At 40.1% G+C, this 18578-nt stretch overlaps 1 long non-coding RNA gene across 1 annotated transcript in view; it reads right to left on the bottom strand.

Annotated features, from left to right (window-relative positions):
* Window positions 1–326: 326 nt before the first annotated feature.
* Window positions 327–18578, bottom strand: part of LOC113563620 — a 55868-nt gene continuing 37616 nt past the window's right edge. Inside the window, exon 3 of the long non-coding RNA XR_003407546.1 lies at window positions 327–3431. This is a non-coding gene — a long non-coding RNA (uncharacterized LOC113563620). The remainder of the gene's footprint in view (window positions 3432–18578) is intronic.

Below are 18578 nucleotides of genomic sequence, written 5' to 3' on the forward strand. Positions count from 1 at the left end.
CCTTGACTGCTGATGAGGATATGAAATCGTTGTTGGAATTGTTTTTTGCTGAAAAAGATAAGAACTTTTTTGAGCGCGGAATCATGAAGTTGCCTGAAAAATGGCAAAAGATAATCAAACAAAATGGACAATATATTGTTTAATAAAGTTTTTGTTTCCCATGAAAAATTCGCCTTTTATTTATATAAAAAAAAAACGCAATTACTTTTTGGCCAACCCAATATATAGTTCGATAACTAAGAGAGAGAGAGAGAGAGAGAATATTTTGTAACTTTTTTTATTTTGTTACGATTAAATTGGAACGCGCGTAAAGTAGACATCATAAATTCATGGTATAAATATGTCATTATATCAACCAAGACTAAGCCGAAATAAAGAGATATGATCAAGGATGATAAAAGGAACGATATCGGACAGCCATTATAAAAATTCTCGGCTCTCGAAACATTCTTGACCGTAAATATCTCCTCTCAATGCGGAGACGCCGTTATCCGTCTTCCCCGAGACGCGCATCTTATTTCGTACGTGCCTCCTCCAAGCCGCCGTCACATCCCTTTTCCTTTACTTTCAACGTGCCCATTTTTTACACCCTCTTACCGAGGAGAGCAGGGACGCGAATTCGTCCTCGGGATCACGATGAATCGCGACTGTCAGCCTGCAAATTGTGACATAACACCGCCCTCAGGATCTCTCCACGCTGTCTCCAGGGGAGGAAGTGCAGATGCGAGAGCCGAGGAGGAAGGAGTGAGGACTTTGGCGATGGTGGATGGGTCGGAAAATGAAATTCCGCGGAGAGGCGGCTAGGCAAATTCCATTCACTTATGTGTGGGCACACACGGCGCGTATAAAGTCGGAAGAGAAACAGAGAGAGAGTGAGGAGGAAGAGCGCGTATACACGTTCGTGCGTTCACGTGCCGACGCCACCACTATGGCGAATTTACAAGGCGAATAAACCACGTATGGACTGTTAAAGCTAATATCACCGTCTTAGGATTTCTCACGGGGCATTCCCCGTGAGCCGCTAATCGCGACGCGTCATCGGCTTCGCATGCACCTTAATCTCGACGAGCGCCAAGAAACGCGATAAAGTCTTTGTATTTCCTTAAACTAAAGCACGCAATACGATAAATCAAATATACTAATTGCTGTAATTCAGGAGCTTAATGGAATATTAAGGCTCATTTCGTCTACTCTCATTTATAACATGTTGGATAACATATTAAATCTCGCCTTGCATGACCTCGCCGAACCTTGTTAGATTTCATCCAGGAAATTTCTGCAAAATTTGTCTTTGATAAAAAAATTACATGTAATATAAAAAAAAACAATTACTGCTAATTTTGAGTCTACTGAGTTACTCCATTTACAAATAATATGAACGTGTGTATAGTACGTGCCACGAAATTATATGAGAAGCAGGCAACTAAGGGAGTTATAATTTATTCTCCCGCATAATTAGGAAAGGGCCCGTAGTAGCGGAAGGGATAAATGTAAAAATATCGTTCCCAGCCGAAACTACGTGTAGGATGACAGTATTTTTACATTACGTACCTCGTTAGAAGTCTCGCGAGAATTTTCAGTGCACTCGCAAAATATTATCATCATAGCACCAGCAGAGTTTTTTAATGAAATTATTAATTATATCTCTTAGATTGCTTTTATCGCTACAACTATTTTAATTACTTCAAAAAGAGAATACACAAATTCGTCACCAAATACTGCCTAATTATATAATATTTTTTAATTAATCCTTTTTTTCATATAAACGAGTATGTTTTTGTTTTAAATACGCTTTCTTCGTGATGCGAAGAGGTACAGCAAACACCAGTGGTTGAAACTCGTATATATGGTGAAAAGAGCATCGTGCCACTGAGAATGCTTCAGCACGCAGTACACGTTGCACCTGTGACGTGTGGCATGCATCACACGTCGACGCAATCGAAGGGAGAAGACGCATAATAGTCGACTGAGACACAAGGGAGACGCACCGAGCGATGCAACAGCTTCGACAATGCCTCGTCCCCGATAAGGATACACACGATGCGACCTCCTTACAGATAAATGTAAGCGGTTTACACGCGCGCGTAGTCGTTGCACATTCGTCTGACATTTAAGTCGAGACACGACTTTCGCAATCAGTGCTTGAATCGACAATTAGACGGTGATTTTCGCACAATCGAGCCAGTGTTCTTCTATTTGGCATTATTCATTCTATTCAGCATGACCGCATCTCGTTGTCACGGTGATATCGAAAAGCAAACAGAACATAAAAAATATCACATAACAAGCTAAGAATATTGTTCTGCGTAATTATTTAATAAAATAAAATAAATTATATAAAATAAATAAATTAAAATCTCTTAAATTGTTCTAACGAATCTTGATTTTTGATATAGTTGTTATTAAGATAAGCCGCTTGCGTTTCAGATTCCATTATACGTGTAGAACATTTTCAACATTTTTCCACGATTTTAATTAAAATAGAAAGATAATTTCTTCCTCCCTCTCCCCCGTCGTACTTTTCGCGGAACCTTGCCTTTGACATATATCATATCTAAAACGTGAAGTTTAAAATTAAATTTTTTCGCGGTGCTGCAATTTCACCGTACAATACTGTGCATAAAGTTTTTATGCATCGCGACGCGGAGCAAAAGACGAGGCGCTCTCGTCTTCGTAGTCGACTAATTATTCACGGGGTAACCGAGAACGATTCCCGCCACGAAGAGACAGAGAAAGACAAAACCAGTCGAGGGGGACAATCACGTTTTGCACCACGTGCGGCGTATATCTGAGAACTATCAGCGAGCGCGGTCGCGTCGTGTCGTGCGCGCGAACTCATGCAGCCGGGAATTAAAAATCGAAGGGACGAGATGCAGGAGCAAATGCTGAGAGTCGACCCAACTAACCGGAACATCGAAAGACAGCTTCTCGATACAGTGATTCTCGCAAGACTCGCTCACACGTGTGCAATTACGTATACGGAGAGGAAAACTGACGAGCGATACGTTTCTCTTTGTAGACCTCCTTCCTTCGGCTCAAAATTGCGCTATTAATCAACGCGTAGCGTTAACAATGCAATTTCATTTAAATTAGAAAAATCGATAGATCGAAATCCAAATCGAAAGATCGATAGTACACCTCACAAGAAAAGGAAACATAATTAGGCGATAATTTTATTAATGTGTATAACTGTGTGTAATCTTTATTATTTAATAATTATTATTTAACTACGCTATTAATACTACCATTTAGATCTGTTGATGTATCGGTGTCGTAACACAGTCGAATGTTTAATAGTCACTACGGGAGGTAATCGAGCGGAAGTCGTAACGCTCCCTTACCAGCTCGAGTCGTTGATTAAAAATGGAAGAGAGATCGGTGAACGGCCAACGCGTTGTTCTCCGGGAAGAGAGCAGCAGCAGACCACTTACCTGAAAAAAATAGAAAAAGAGAAAAATTTTCATCGGTTAGCTTCTTTCCCGAGGCGGAGGAAACGGTGAAATAAAGAACAGGAAGACACTTCGTTAATGAAAGAAACTGGCGTGGGAGAGAAGGAGGGAGGGAAGACGACCGAGCTCTCTGAGTGCTCCTCGAAGTGCGCCACTCTGAGCTTCTTAGTATTAAGTATATACCGGTGAGACCCCGGGGAGAAAAAGAGAGAAAGAGAGCTAAAAACTCCGAGCGGATTTTCTCAGGATCTCGAGCCTGAGCGCGAGGGTTACACCTTGAAACCGCGCGACCGACGTTTCGATTGCCGTTTTTCGGTCGCGGCGTGGTGGTTAACGATATTTACGGAATATATTTGCGGAATAATTATCTGCGACTGCCGTTCACCGGGAGGGAGAAATTTCGTGTGCACAAATGGCTGAGGTAAACACAGATACCGCTCACGAAAGATTCACTCCGCGTTCCTCAGCGGTGAATGGGACCACCTGTTCCGAAGTGTTGTTTACTGAGCGTGCCTCGCTTCCGTTCATACTTCAATCTTGACGGATTTAATGTTTTTACACGAGAATAAATATTTCTCATGAAAACTGATTGGAATTCCTGTGGAAGACGTAACACGTTCGGCGCTAAATCTTATATTTTAAATGTAATTTATTCACTAATATGCGGAATATAGCAATATCTTGTAGAATTGCATAATATAGAAATTATTTATGCACGCTGATGATGTTTTTTATTCCCATTTCAAGCCTTTGAATTTAAAAATCTCAATCTCAGCGTAACAAATGTTCTTGCGAAATTTTTACAAACTTGAATCTCACTAGAGAGCACATCACCCGCGAGGGCGGACTTTAATACCACTTTACTTATATTGCTCTATCTACAGTAAAACGCAGAGTGGCTTGTTCACGATCATAACTACTGGACATTCAAGCAGAGGCACGTGACTGCATAAAATTTTCGCGTAAAAACTCCAACACTCGCGTAAAAATTTCGCGAAATATGCTATTTCACGGATTCAGATTCAGCTTGCATTGCATGTCGTTCCCAAATATAATTTTTTTGACACGATTTCACGATAGTATATGATTGTACGAATCGCGATACCAATAAGTACGTGTATACATGATTATGTTTAAGAAATCTAACGTGTGATGGAAAAATATTACAAGGAAACAAAATTTTACAACAGGAAAGTCCTTTTTTCTTTCTGGAAACGCTTCACAATAAGCCTGCTTTTTATAAGTACGCTTTCTATTTTTTTATTGCTTATCGATTTCCTGGCTATGTTTTAAATGGCGTTAGCGTGAACAGGGGTAATAAAATAAAAGAAAAACCCTTAACTCTTGCATCGACACCGGAAGAGGTCAAGGACGTAAATTCCGGGATGAATCACGCGTCCGGATATTAACATTGTTTTCGATCTCGAGAATGAGGAGCGAATGGAAGAAGGGGGGAGAGGTGGAGGAAGCGCTGGAAATAAAGTTCACCGGCATGTGTTCACGTAGGAGCGTTTAAAATCGGCGGTATTGTTTGTTCGCTCTCCCACGCTCCGGTCCGGCGTGGAAGCCATGGAAATAACTCGAGCCGAAGGTACGGGCCGCTTTCTCAAAAGGTTCGATTTTATTGCACGCGAGATATCGAGTTTCGCAGCGCAGGAGAGGCGAAACGAGCCTGCGAAAAAACGGGGAAAAAGGCAAGCGGGCAATCGCCAGTGTCACATATGACGTTCGGTCTCCCGATACATTTTGCCCTCTGGCTTCCGATTTCCGATCCTTCCTCTCTGTTCCACGCCACTCCATTCCCATCGCTCCCTCGCGCTCTTTTTTCTATATCGAGAAGTGGTGAAGGTCGTTTGCACTCGCGCCGGATGGCAAATTGGACGAGGAATTTCATTTTACCGGATGAGAGGCCTCCCACGCCCGGAAAGGTAGGAAAGGTTTCCGGAAGAATGCAATATTCCCGTCGACCAGGAAGACAAAGAATGTCATCTGCACATGAAAGTGGATACCCAAATGAAATTCAATATGGCAACGTGGAAGATCATCCTACCGCCTTTACGCGTGTTCCCTGCCTCCTTCGTCGCGGTTTCTTACTTGCAACGGAAATGCGATTTGTTCGGACCGGACACCTCGTCTTAGCTTCGATCACTCCGTCAGACCGAACCGTAGCGGCTGCCTGTTGCGTCGAATTCCGTAAATGACGCAGATTTTTGGAAACAAAACACATATATGCATAGGTATGTATGCGTATTGGAGAACATGTAGAGTGTTTTGAAAGGCAATAAACCGAGAAGATACACGATTTTTCCTAAAACGATGCGCGAACTGTTGTTGAATGCGAGAGGCAAAGATCGAAGAGCTCGGGTGAGTTGAATGTATAAATGTTGAAAATATAAATGGATCACAAAAGGAAGCATATTGCGTTCATTTCTATACGATAAGTATGAGCGTAAAATGGCATAAAGCTAGCAGAAAATGGCAGAAAGCTAGTATAACTTAAGAGCTAACGCTTCATCGTTGGAGCGGGTATCACCGATTAATATTATGGCATTGTATACCCCCAAACAACCGATTACTCCGGGACCAATTAGTGTTAGCGACGTCGTAAAGTGCTCTCACCGAATGGGTACTAGAACGCAACGCCGTGCTCCATTGTGATGACTATGGTTGATATGCAGCGCAGGCATGCGATAACGCAATTGCATTTTTACTCTCACGGGACAGCTGTTGCATATTGGCTGATTTACAAGCTGATTCTGAGAAGACCATGTTATTAATAAAAAAAAAAAACGAAAAAACGATCCATTATTGTGCTTAAAAATCGTCCGACTAATTCTAAGACGAAAAAATTGTTAAAGATGACACAGCTAAAGCCGAATTTTTCGAGAGGTATCAATTATTATCGAACGAGAAAATGTTCCTCCGCTTTTCACGAACGTAAACCCTGCCTCGAAGCTCTGCGGAAAGCTAGCTTCACCTATGCCCTCGCAATCGATTTGCGAGGTCTATCGAGAACGGTCCAGCGTGAATATTTTACGACACGATCGTTCGGAAATTCCGACGCGCGTGAATTTCGCGCGCAAATATCGGGGACCGATATATATTGAATAGAAGGGATAATCTTTCCCGCCAGTGCACGCCCGTTATCCCAAGTAAATTGGTATCCATTGTTTGTTGATGGGTCCGCTAATTACCAAGCGCCGCGCGCGCGCTGACGTCCTAAAGGGCTCGGGGATTAAGTAGATCGGTAGGTATTAGTCTGCGGTCGCTGGTAAATGCGCACTGTCTGCTACAGACTGCTCCTTCCAATAAGTTTCCTTAATGCGCCCCTATCCGCGCGTGTATCGAAATACCAAGATTAATACTCCCACGCATGCCGCCGGAGCCTGCAGGCAGCACCGCCCGGGATTTTCTGCCCGGGGATTTTCGGCGATTACACGCGTCACTCGTCATTTAAGCCCCGTAGCGATTTTGATGATAGAGCGCGGAAAATCGTCGCTTAAACAATTTCCCGATTGATCACGTAAAGTAAACTGTTGGTACATCAAATATGTTGTGTTAATGTGTTTAATAAGCCGCTTGAATTACGCGTTGCGTAACGCATCTATTTGCGATTTGCGTTGCAGCGAAAAACGTAGCTTATGCTAATCGGTGAATTGAAATATTAATGGCACTTAATATCACTCGAAAATCACAAAGTGTCGTGGGTCAAATTATTGGGTCGTCCGGAAAGTTCGTGCCGATTTTGAAGGAAAATTCAAAGGCAACATTTTTTTATGTCGATAAATATTTATTGACTTATGTATGCACCGTTTTGTTTCACAACCTTTGTCCATCTTTCACGCAACTGGAAGATTCCGTTCTCCCAGAACTTCTTAGGTTTCTCGGCGAAAAACTCCTCAAGGTGGTTTTTTATGTCGATCAAAGAGTTGAAGTTCTTGCCGCTAAGAGAATTTTGCAAAGACCTAAATAAGTGAAAGTCTGAAGGTGCAATGTCTGGTGAATACGGTGGGTGAGGTAGCACATCCCAGCCAAACTCCAACAATTTTTGTCGGGTAGTCAAAGAAACATGAGGTCTGGCATTGTCCCGATGGAACACGACGCCCTTCCTATTAGCTAATTCTGGACGTTTTTCCTGAATCGCTGTCTTTAATTCGTCCAGTTGCGAGCAGTACTTATCTGCATTTATCGTTTGGTTGTGTGGTAGGAGCTCATAATATAGGATTCCTTTCCAATCCCACCAGACACAGAGCATGACTTTTTTTGGATGAAGGCTGGCTTTCGGAGTGGTTAATGCTGGTTCATTTCGCTTACCCCAGGATCTTTTTCGTTCTACGTTGTTGTAAATGATCCATTTTTCGTCACCCGTCACTAATTGCTTCAAAAATGGTACGTTTTTGTTGCGCTTGTACAGAGAGTCGCAGATGGAAATGCGATCCATTAAATTTTTTCGGCCAAATTATGCGGAACCCATACATCATAGCGACTTACGTAACCAAGCTTCACTACATGATCGTGGACAATGGTTTTCGATATTTTCAGTATCTCTGCTAATTCACGTGTCGTGTAGCGCGGGTTATTCTCGATCAGTGTCTTGATTTGGTCATCATCAGTAGTAGAGGGTCTGCCCGAGCGTTCTTGGTCTTTAAGGTTAAAATCACCAGCTCTAAACTTAGCGAACCACTTACGTACGGTTCTTTCAGCTAAAGCGCCTTCTCCGTAAACAGAACATATCGAATTTGTTGCTTGTGAGGCATTTTTGCCTTTCCGGTAATAGAAAAGCATCAAGTGTCTAAAATGTTCTTTGTTTTCTTCCATCTTCAAAAGAGTACAAAACTGACACGAATCAATTTATCTGAAACAACTTTTTTCCTAAAGATGCGTTGAAATGTCACCTTTAAGCATATGTATATAAATCGTATGTTTTCAATAACATTGATATATTCAGACATGTTCCAACGCCATCTATTAAAAATCGGCACGAACTTTCCGGACGACCCAATAAAAAATTTTTCTAATTGTTTTTAAACTTAAATTCTTGAAATTCGTACGTTTCAAACTTTCATTTATCAGTTTGACTAGTAAAGTCTCCCGTTATTCATCTATGGAAAATTAAACTTAGTTCTCAAGATACATATAGCGCATCTTTTTGCGCGGCTCTTAAACCGCGTTTGCTCACTTTGCTGTCGCCGAAACAAGGGCGTGAAAAAGAGCAGCATTAGAATCGTGGTGCTAATTACCGTTATCCGGGACAAACAGTAGTCACCGAATGAGGCGGCGTATTCGCATTGGGACAGTCAATAGGCCCAACAACGGGCTCTGTCCATTCAGGACGGAGCTTTCAGCCACTGTGGCGTCGTGATATCTGTGAGACTGAGTGCACGTGGTAATGGATTCCCGGAAGGGTTGAAATTAATTATAGAACGTTGTAGCTATTACAAAGGGAATGTACTGCATTGGGAACCGAAGTGGAATGAGCGTACGGGGGGACGGGCCTTGTTACTTGCAGGTCGCAATGCGAATTTACACGTTTATACGTCTGTTACGAGGTTTGTCATCCGGCATTGAATGTTATTGATATCAGAGACTGCCAGCGAGAGCGAAATCGATTTGATTCCAGAAGTACCGAATTACACAAAGCCTTTTTTGACTATGCTTATTTAATTAAAGGGATTACATTCTCTACTTATGAATATCGGGGAAAGAAGTACAAACAGAAAATGTTATTGCTCGCTGTTTATTAATATTGTACATCTAACGACAACCAGGAATTATTCTCTCGTAGGCTATCACAAAATAAAAATTTAATTTATTTCGTTAAAATTCCTTAATATCTTTCAGTATAATATTTTTCTCCTTTAATATTTTTACATCTATTGATGCGTCGTTGCAGACAGGAGAATGTAAACGAAGCTGTGCGCACCCGAGTCATACATTCGCGTTGACGATGGGATTCTATAAACAGTAGTTTTACAATAAAGAGCGAACGCTAGGAAGTATGGCCGCCGCTTTTCGTGAATTAAATCGCGTACGTGCCTTGTATCGAAAGCTCGGCCAATTTTACTCCGATGGCAGGTGTACAAGCGTAGGCAGGTTTATGCGAGAGAAATGAACGGCACTTCCGCGAACGTCCAATTCCGCGAGACTACATTCAATGCGCAATACTTTCGCATAGCGCATAAGGCGCGCGATTTATGACAAGTGCTCGCATCCTGTAGGATATTTCCAGTTTCAAATCTCTGTGCTTCTCTCGAGAATAAGTACATAAGGATGCATAAGAAAAAAGAATGTAAACTGATACAAGGAACGAAAGCAGCTCGTAGCATGCCAGGCATTAATTCAGTCATTCTAAGCAAATTTGATCTGGACACAAATATATCAAACGTCAAAAATCCACCATTTTCTTAACGTAAATTTGCATTACCTTAAGAATATCTTTTTTCTGCGTATTGTTAAAGTGAACAATAAAATATGGCACCAACGGTTTTAATATATGATGCTATTATTTATTAGTTAAAGTACGCATTTGTATGTCTATAACAATTATTATGATAACACAGTAACTAATATCGTAATCATCTCATTTTCTTTTACCTGCCTCCCCTGTTTCGTAATAATTATTTTACCATATTAATGATATATATTTTATAATATATAATTTACATGTTCGTTGTTAGCAAATACTGTAAACTCTTGCAATATTAATATATAAATATTATGTCTAATTATTGCAAATTGCTAACATAACCAATTTACTAATCGTACAACGTTACATGCTGGTGTTTTCATTAGTTTAATGAACATTCACGCCAAAGAGCGTCGTTAATAGTGCTGTTAGTTGCAACGGGCAACATTGTTTGTCAATTTAGTACAAATTAGTGGTAGACATGATTGACACACAAAGACATTGCAACAACATCCAACGATACCGGATAACTTTGTTCTCGTATACGTACTTTGATGTAAAATCGGTTATTGTATTAACAACTCTACCATTTTATTTCTTTCGCAACTAACAATCGTTAACGCTTTTAACATAATTTTTAAATACACATAATATTATATTGCAATTTTTTTACAATATTTATATTGCAACTCCAGCTTTTTCAATATATATTTTAAAGGACTACATGTGTCACGCAGTAAAAAAATTTATGAAACGTTAGAATAAAGAGGCAAACGTTAGAGAAACATAAAAAGGAGAACAGAGGGTTAGCGAATATAATGCAAGGGGAGATGAACGAAGGGGAATCGCGTGTGTTTGTTTGTTGTTTCCTTTGTGCTCTTGTTCGGTTTCGTTCGAGCTTTTCGGTCGCATCGCGGAGCTTTGTTTTATGGCGGCTGGCGCGAGAGGAGAAGAGGAGCCGCCTCGCGAAAAAGGGTGGAAAGGAAAGGTGCGGGGCTTGAAAGGAAGACAGGAGGGCGCGGCACTGCTTAACCAAATTGCGCGGAATAAAATTTGCATTTTATTGCGCGCGATTCCTGAACACGAGTCCCCGTCGCGGCCGTGGAAAACACCCGTCTGCTATCGCGACCACCGTCGGGGGTAGTAATTCCCCGATTTCTTTCCGCGACGTGGACACAACGTCGCCGTTTGATCCACCAGCCAGCTTCCACGGTGAATCAACGAGTGGAATAAGGATTCATGCACGTGTCTGACTACGCCTCTTACTCGTTTAATCACTGAGAATTCCGATCTGCCATGGGAACTGTAAAAATATTCGCAACTAGCAGTTACCAAATTTATCGCAAAAATATAAATGCATCTGAATTAATAGTTGAATTGAATTTGGAAATTTTTGCAAATTAAGTTTCAAGAACATACAAGCTTAAATTCTTGGTAATACCACATAAACTGCAATTTACACAAATTTAATGTACGATAAATTACTATGAAAATTGCGATTTTGGAGTGATAGGAACGTGATAGATACATAAAGCTAGTTTTTTTTATTTATGATCCCGGATCATCTAATATGTATCCTTTTCTCAAGAAAACAAAATAGAACTCCAGCTTTTCAGGATCTTTTTCCCCGTATCTCTGATCGATATCAACTTCGATGTCACGGAACGCTCTACTTTATCCGACCCGAGGGCATTCGGAGTATGCAACGGAGGACGAGTGCAGCTGCAGTCGCAAGATGGGTATTCTTTCTTACCAAATGGCGTTCTGATAAGGAAATTCGTTTTCTACATCAGCGACGTGAGGATGAAACTGGAGGCAAAAGGATAACGGTGAAAGAGAGAAAAGTGTAGAAAAAGGGACAATGCGAAAGAAGATAAGTAGAGGAGAGGGACGAGGAACATTCGATTCGATATTCTATCGAGATAGTCGACATTTCTCAACGTGCCGATGGTCACGAGCATTTTTCGAGGCGCTGGACTGCGTAGCATCGACGTGTATCTATGTACACGTACGTGTCTATACATACAGGCAGCTGCGCGTATTATGCAGGGTGTCTCAGAACTATCGTCACACATTTTATCCACAAAGTTCCCTTTTCCTTGACAATTTAGAATTTTATCTTACTGTAACCATCAAAATCTCGATAATGTTTCAAGTAGGTTTTAAAGCGCAAATGTGATAATCAAAATTGATGGACAAAGTTAGAGATTGATCTAACTAAAAATCGAAAATTTGATTTAAGATTATGGTTAGTCAAAATAATAAAAAATCTACGATAAGATTGATTTTAAAATCAGATCGTTAAAAAAATTAATACACGGATAAATAACAAAATGACACTCTTAAGAAATCCTAAATGGAAATACCAATATAAAATTATAATTTTGTTCATAACTTCATTTCATTTAATTATTTATCCATTTTATTTAATTATTAATTATTATTTTATACGAAATATCGAATTAAATTTTCGATAAGAACAGATCAGTCCGGAAACTGCGTTTATTCTGGGACACTCTATACAATGTTCTTCCGCGGTCCGAATTTTTCTCCATTGTAGAAATAAATTGGATCCATAGATCCTTGGACAGAATGTCCGATATCAGAAATCGTTCAGGATGACGTACAAGTGGCACAGAGATGCTTGCTATTTTCCGGCTTGCAGAAATTTTCCCTCGTGCGAAACGCGCACGCCGACCTATAATTATTCGCATGAGCTATCGCTGTGAATCATCAGACCGACGTAATCCATCGTTCTCGCAAGATGATCCGCACGATGATCACGTAATCAGTGACGTAAATTTCGACTGATCAATATATTAAAGCTACGTAATACATAACAGCTTTATATAATAAGTTTTAAAAAATTCATAAAATAATACAAAAAAGCATAATTTTTATAAATCTTTAATACATGTAAAAAAATTATGTCGATTTCAGAGTAATCATTAATTGTGTAACAAAGACAATAGTCCGCAAAAATCATCATTATTAGTATTACATCTCAAAAGACGCGCCCAGAAATTCTGTCAAGGCCATGCCGATCTCTCAAGAAAGCCGCGAGAAAGCACTCGCAAAATAACAAAGCTCAGTTGAAATTGCATCGATTTCGCTCCCCTGGACCACCTACGCGAGAAATTGCCTCTCGCAAATTCGTCTCGTTGCGCTTCGCCCGAGCGTCTGCTGTTCCACGTATATACGTCAAACTCCGAATCGGAATACGAAAATAATGCCGAGACCCCGAATCGCCACAAAGAGGATCTCTTGTGCGGTATAAACAGTTCTCGGGCACGCATTCCGACGACAAGTGGCTTTTATATGCATATTAGAGACGGGAGGTCCGTTTTGCATACCGACGATCGCTGATAAACAGAACTCGAATACTTGGGAAGCCGAAAGATATATATCACGGAGATGCGGCTTCGTTGGAGATGAATAAGTTATTCGTCAAAAGCCTGCGTTTTCTACATTGCATACCGTACTGTTGCATTTAAGAAAACATGCATAAATAAACAAAGTCAATTTTTCATACAGCAAATTCTTCGCAGTTTTGTAATTTTATTTATTAATTTTCTGTGCGTGCCTTAGGGAGGATCAATATCGCATTGATTAAAATATTTCAGAACATTAGCGCAATTTATTGGTACACTTTATGTCACAAGCGAATTTTTTAGATTACATTTAATTGATTTTGTTACCTGCAGATTAATGTAGATTAGAACAACATGTTTTCACAAATTGTAAGTAAAACCAAAGCCTTGCGTGTGTCTATCCATTTTATTAATGTATTAAAAAGTTATTTTTGCAATTTTTGCGGTCTGTTTCATACACACATGTATTAACAGAGATATTTGTAATAAACAATAAAAGCTTTGTGGACTTTTGGCTTCGAAACACAAGAGGAAAATAATAGCGGGTGTTATGTGGACGTACGGCTGAAACCCGGAATTTGATCAAAATGGAGACTCGATACATTTTGGTTCACCGAGGGGAGACACTATTTCAACCGAGCACGTTTACCACATATAAACCATTTTCTTCGTTTTGTGCCTACGCACACATTGCGATAACATGTGCTGCGCGTTTCGCAGCCGATCCAATCGCCGCTTTCGACGGTCCGTTTGTCATAATAATCCAAGAATCCGAGTCCGCGGTCATTACTTTCATATCACTAGTTTCATACGGTGCCCACTCTCGCAAATCTGCCGTTAGAACTCTTTCTATCACCATCCATTTTCCAAAAATCATGTTTTACAATATTTATCTTATCAATGTAACAGTGTAACATTCTTTTTTTAACTACTAAAAGAAACATTGTTCAAATAATGTCTTTTCCGCAACATACTGGAGACGAAATAATGTCTCTGTATTATTCGTTTTAATATTTTACTTATTTTGTTAAATTTATTTCTCGATTGAAAACTGTTGATATATTTGCTTCAAATTTTGCACGTTTGGTAAATAATTAGATGATTATGTTAATTCCCTCTCCCATTTGTTTTTCTGTAATTATTCTTTTTCTCTCAAGTCTATTTTCGGGCATGATTTATTTCTCTCGCCGTATTCCAGACAGCAAACTTCGAGCAGCATCCAACTATTGGGGACAAAAGCACCCTGACTTCGTCCTCGAGCTCGATCCTTGCACTCTCGTCCTGCGGAATTATTTACCAAAGTTTCTACACAGCCAGAGAAATTTATGATGACCGAGAAATTCAGTGCGGGTCCGGCAGAGATTTTCCGGCAAAAAGCGAACTTCTGTAAGCTCCGACCTGCTGCATGTTTAAGCGTTTGATTATCACATGCAGATGTCACATTTACTTCCGTCTACATTAAATTTTGCAGCGCAACATGCTGCACGTTTAATAACTCACAATTAAATGCTATAAAATATGATTAAATACTACTACTTATTAAGAAAAATAAAATTGTTTTTATCACATGTATCCTGCAAAAAGCTATTCTAAAAATAAAATTTAATAATTTTGTCTCTCTTTTGGAAATACAGTGAATGTTATAGGAACAAAATATTAATGTCACGTTTCACTGCAGAGAGAAAGAAAGAAAAAATAAATTTCCAAGTTTTCGTGTAATCTGATCTTTTCAGAGAGTTTATCATTTAAATCCTATTTATTTTTAATATCAAAACGTTTACGTTCACACAAAAGTTTGCACAAAATGCACAACGCAGGATATCATGATCTATGTCCATTGAGTGCTTAGAAAGGGCAGTATCAAAAGGGAGGAGTAACATAATCGGAACTCGTGGTAATGCTAAACGGAAGGCAACATCGCAAACGAAAACCTGAAATGGCTGACATGTCATACCGTTGGGGAAATTAAATTACTCGAATTTATTAGACGTACGATAATAACGGCTTGACATCTGGCTTTCTCTCTCCCTCTTTCTCCCCCTCTCTCTCCCTTTCTCCCTCTTTCTCCACTAAATCTCTGGTTACACGCGGATGGACAGGGTTGGGTTGCCTAATGAAAGACAATGCCTAATTAAAGGGGACATTTTAATCGCCGTTAGTAAGCGACATTGATGCCTTTATGGAAAAAAGAGCTGCCAAACAATATACGTTCGTCCCACTGGTTTGTTCACCACTGAGCGTGCGATTGGATTAGGCACGCCGATAAAAACTTTTGCCATTCAATGTAGACAGGCGAATAAATTGAAAAAAGCAGAGAGAGAATGCATGAGTCTCTTTTATAAGCTAATGTGTGAAGATAATAAAGGGAGAGAATTGACACGTGACGTTCTTTAATATGCCTGAAATATTAAATATCAATAAATACCAAATGCGACATAAATATGAAATGTGTAATAAAAGGTAATAAATTCAATTTTAAAACATGAATTGTCAATTATTGTTTCGTTGATACAATTCATCATTTGCTTTTTTAATCACATTTCTTGTGTCCTGGTAATATCAATTTACCACAATAAAAGAACGCTTTAATAGCACTTAGCTGATGACATTTATATTTTTGCACGTAGGAGAAGCAAGAAGCGTCTCGCGTTTCATTCGATCCACGTCACGTCCGATTGTAGGCACCGTCAAAATTTCACTATAATTGTACAAGGTATATCCAGTGGGAGTAATTGCGAGAGACGTTTTAATTGACGATGGCAAGCATCGTAGCAAGAGAAACGAGTAAGACTGAGAATTCGTTAAATTTTATTGGTTATATCATTTTATTAGGGTACTATGCTGTAATTTACTTTCTCATTTCGTGCGACATTTTTTCTAATGGGTCGTATACTAACGAGCTGTTTTCTCGTTGAATAATTAAACGGCTGTGAAGCGAAAGGTGTTTTAACCATTAAGCAGTTTTATTGCTCGTTATTGGGAAACAGAATTGTAATGCGCTTTACTTTAGTGGCCAATACTTATGTTCTGGACCTCTTTAGATATCCGGCATTACATATTCGCGTATCATATGCTTCAATCACGTTTTATAATTTAAACACAGAATGTTACTTAAGCTGGAAATATTTTTATCGTTACGAAAACGATTAATAATAAATATAAAATTAAAAATTCCGGATATATCGTCCATATTCTATTTCAAAGCATCAGCTTGTCAAATATATATATATATCCTTGATTCATTTGCAGTATCGTAACATCAAATTTTATAAACTGCCTCTAGAGACGCAAGTAAAGTTCCAAAAGTAAAACTTGAGAAAGTGCTTCCTTCTTACGTACTTCTTCCCGCAAACATGCGTAAAACTTCAAACGCTCCTTCGTTTCATCTTGAAAAGCACTTAATGAATCGCTCAATCCCTCGCGTACACACGCGATATTACCTGAGCGTAAAAATATTCCGCTTCCGCTCGAGCCAACAACTACTCGACCGGCGAATGATTAAAGCACAAGGAACGTCAGTATCAAAATGATCACGTTCGAAAGCGGCGGCCGGCGCGCGGCTTATTCGGCGGCCTCGCGAGTTCCCCCTCATTATCGCGCAGGCACTCACGGGGGTGCACGACACCCAGCCACCACACGGCGCGGTGAGTGAAGTGCACGCGAGTTCGTAAGCACGCAAGAATCGCGATTTTATCGGCGACCGGAAGTCCCATTAAAGTATCCCCATCGAGCGAGCGAGCGACGGAGGAGAGGGTGCGAGTGTCTGAGGGGCGACAATTAGTTCTCTTACCCTCATCCCCGGCATCCCAGCCGCTCCCTCGGGTTCCCCCGCGAGATACGCGAGATATTTCCAACTATTCCAAGTGTTCACGCGGAAACTTACGAGACGCACACGAGATCTCTCAAATATGGCCCGAGACATCCTCCTCGCTCTCTTCCACTTCCGGTTTCTCACCCCTCCTTGTTGCTGCCCTGGTTGCTACAAGGAGAAGCTTTCACGGAGGATCAACCCTACCAGCAAGCGTAGATGCCCCAGAATAAAGTATCATCCACACAAGGATTAGTATTGCTGTATTGCAACGTTGTAATATGGTTGTATTATAAGGTAGCTCTACCTTATTCTGTGCTTTATTCAGATTCTGTGCAGATGAGAACTAAACTTCTCTCTGCAAGACGCATTAGCTCAAGATTATTCTGCTTTCTCCTCTGCAGAGAAAGTTTGTAAATGAAAAGTGTTTGATTTTAGAGATGCAGGTATAAAATATAAATACCAAGAGTTACGCGAAACTTTCTAAATAGATTATCCATATTACAATTAACAATTCTAATTAGACAGATAGAATATTTTCCTTTTACTTTTCGACGTTATCATATTGTATTGGGTCGTCCGGAAAGTTCGTGCCAATTTTTAATAGATGGCGTTGGAACATGTCTGAATATATCAATGTTATTGAAAACATACGATTTATATACATATGCTTAAAGGTGACATTTCAACGCATCTTTAGGAAAAAAGTTGTTTCAGATAAATTGATTCGTGTCAGTTTTGTACTCTTTTGAAGATGAAAGAAAACAAAAAACATTTTAGACACTTGATGCTTTTCTATTACCGGAAAGGCAAAAATGCCTCACAAGCAACAAATTCGATATGTTCTAATTACGGAGAAGGCGCTTTAGCTGAAAGAACCGTACGTAAGTGGTTCGCTAAGTTTAGAGCTGGTGATTTTAACCTTAAAGACCAAGAACGCTCAGGCAGACCCTCTACTACTGATGATGACCAAATCAAGACACTGATCGAGAATAACCCGCGCTACACGACACGTGAATTAGCAGAGATACTGAAAATATCGAAAACCACTGTCCACGATCATGTAGTGAAGCTTGGTTACGTAAGTCGCTATGATGTATGGGTTCCGCATAATTTGGCCGAAAAAATTTAATGGATCGCATTTCCATCTGCGACTCGCTGTACAAGCGTAACGAAAACGTACCATTTTTGAAGCAATTAGTGACGGGTGACGAAAAATAGATCATTTACAACAATGTAGAACGAAAAAGATCCTGGGGTAAGCGAAATGAACCAGCATTAACCACTCCGAAAGCCAGCCTTCATCCAAAAAAAGTCATGCTCTGTGTCTGGTGGGATTGGAAAGGAATCCTATATTATGAGCTCCTACCACACAACCAAACGATAAATGCAGATAAGTACTGCTCGCAACTGGACGAATTAAAGACAGCGATTCAGGAAAAACGTCCAGAATTAGCTAATAGGAAGGGCGTCGTGTTCCATCAGGACAATGCCAGACCTCATGTTTCTTTGACTATCCGACAAAAATTGTTAGAGTTTGGCTG

This window comes from Ooceraea biroi, chromosome 2 (genome assembly GCF_003672135.1).
Source record: "Ooceraea biroi isolate clonal line C1 chromosome 2, Obir_v5.4, whole genome shotgun sequence".
NCBI classification, from domain to species: Eukaryota; Metazoa; Arthropoda; class Insecta; order Hymenoptera; family Formicidae; genus Ooceraea; species Ooceraea biroi.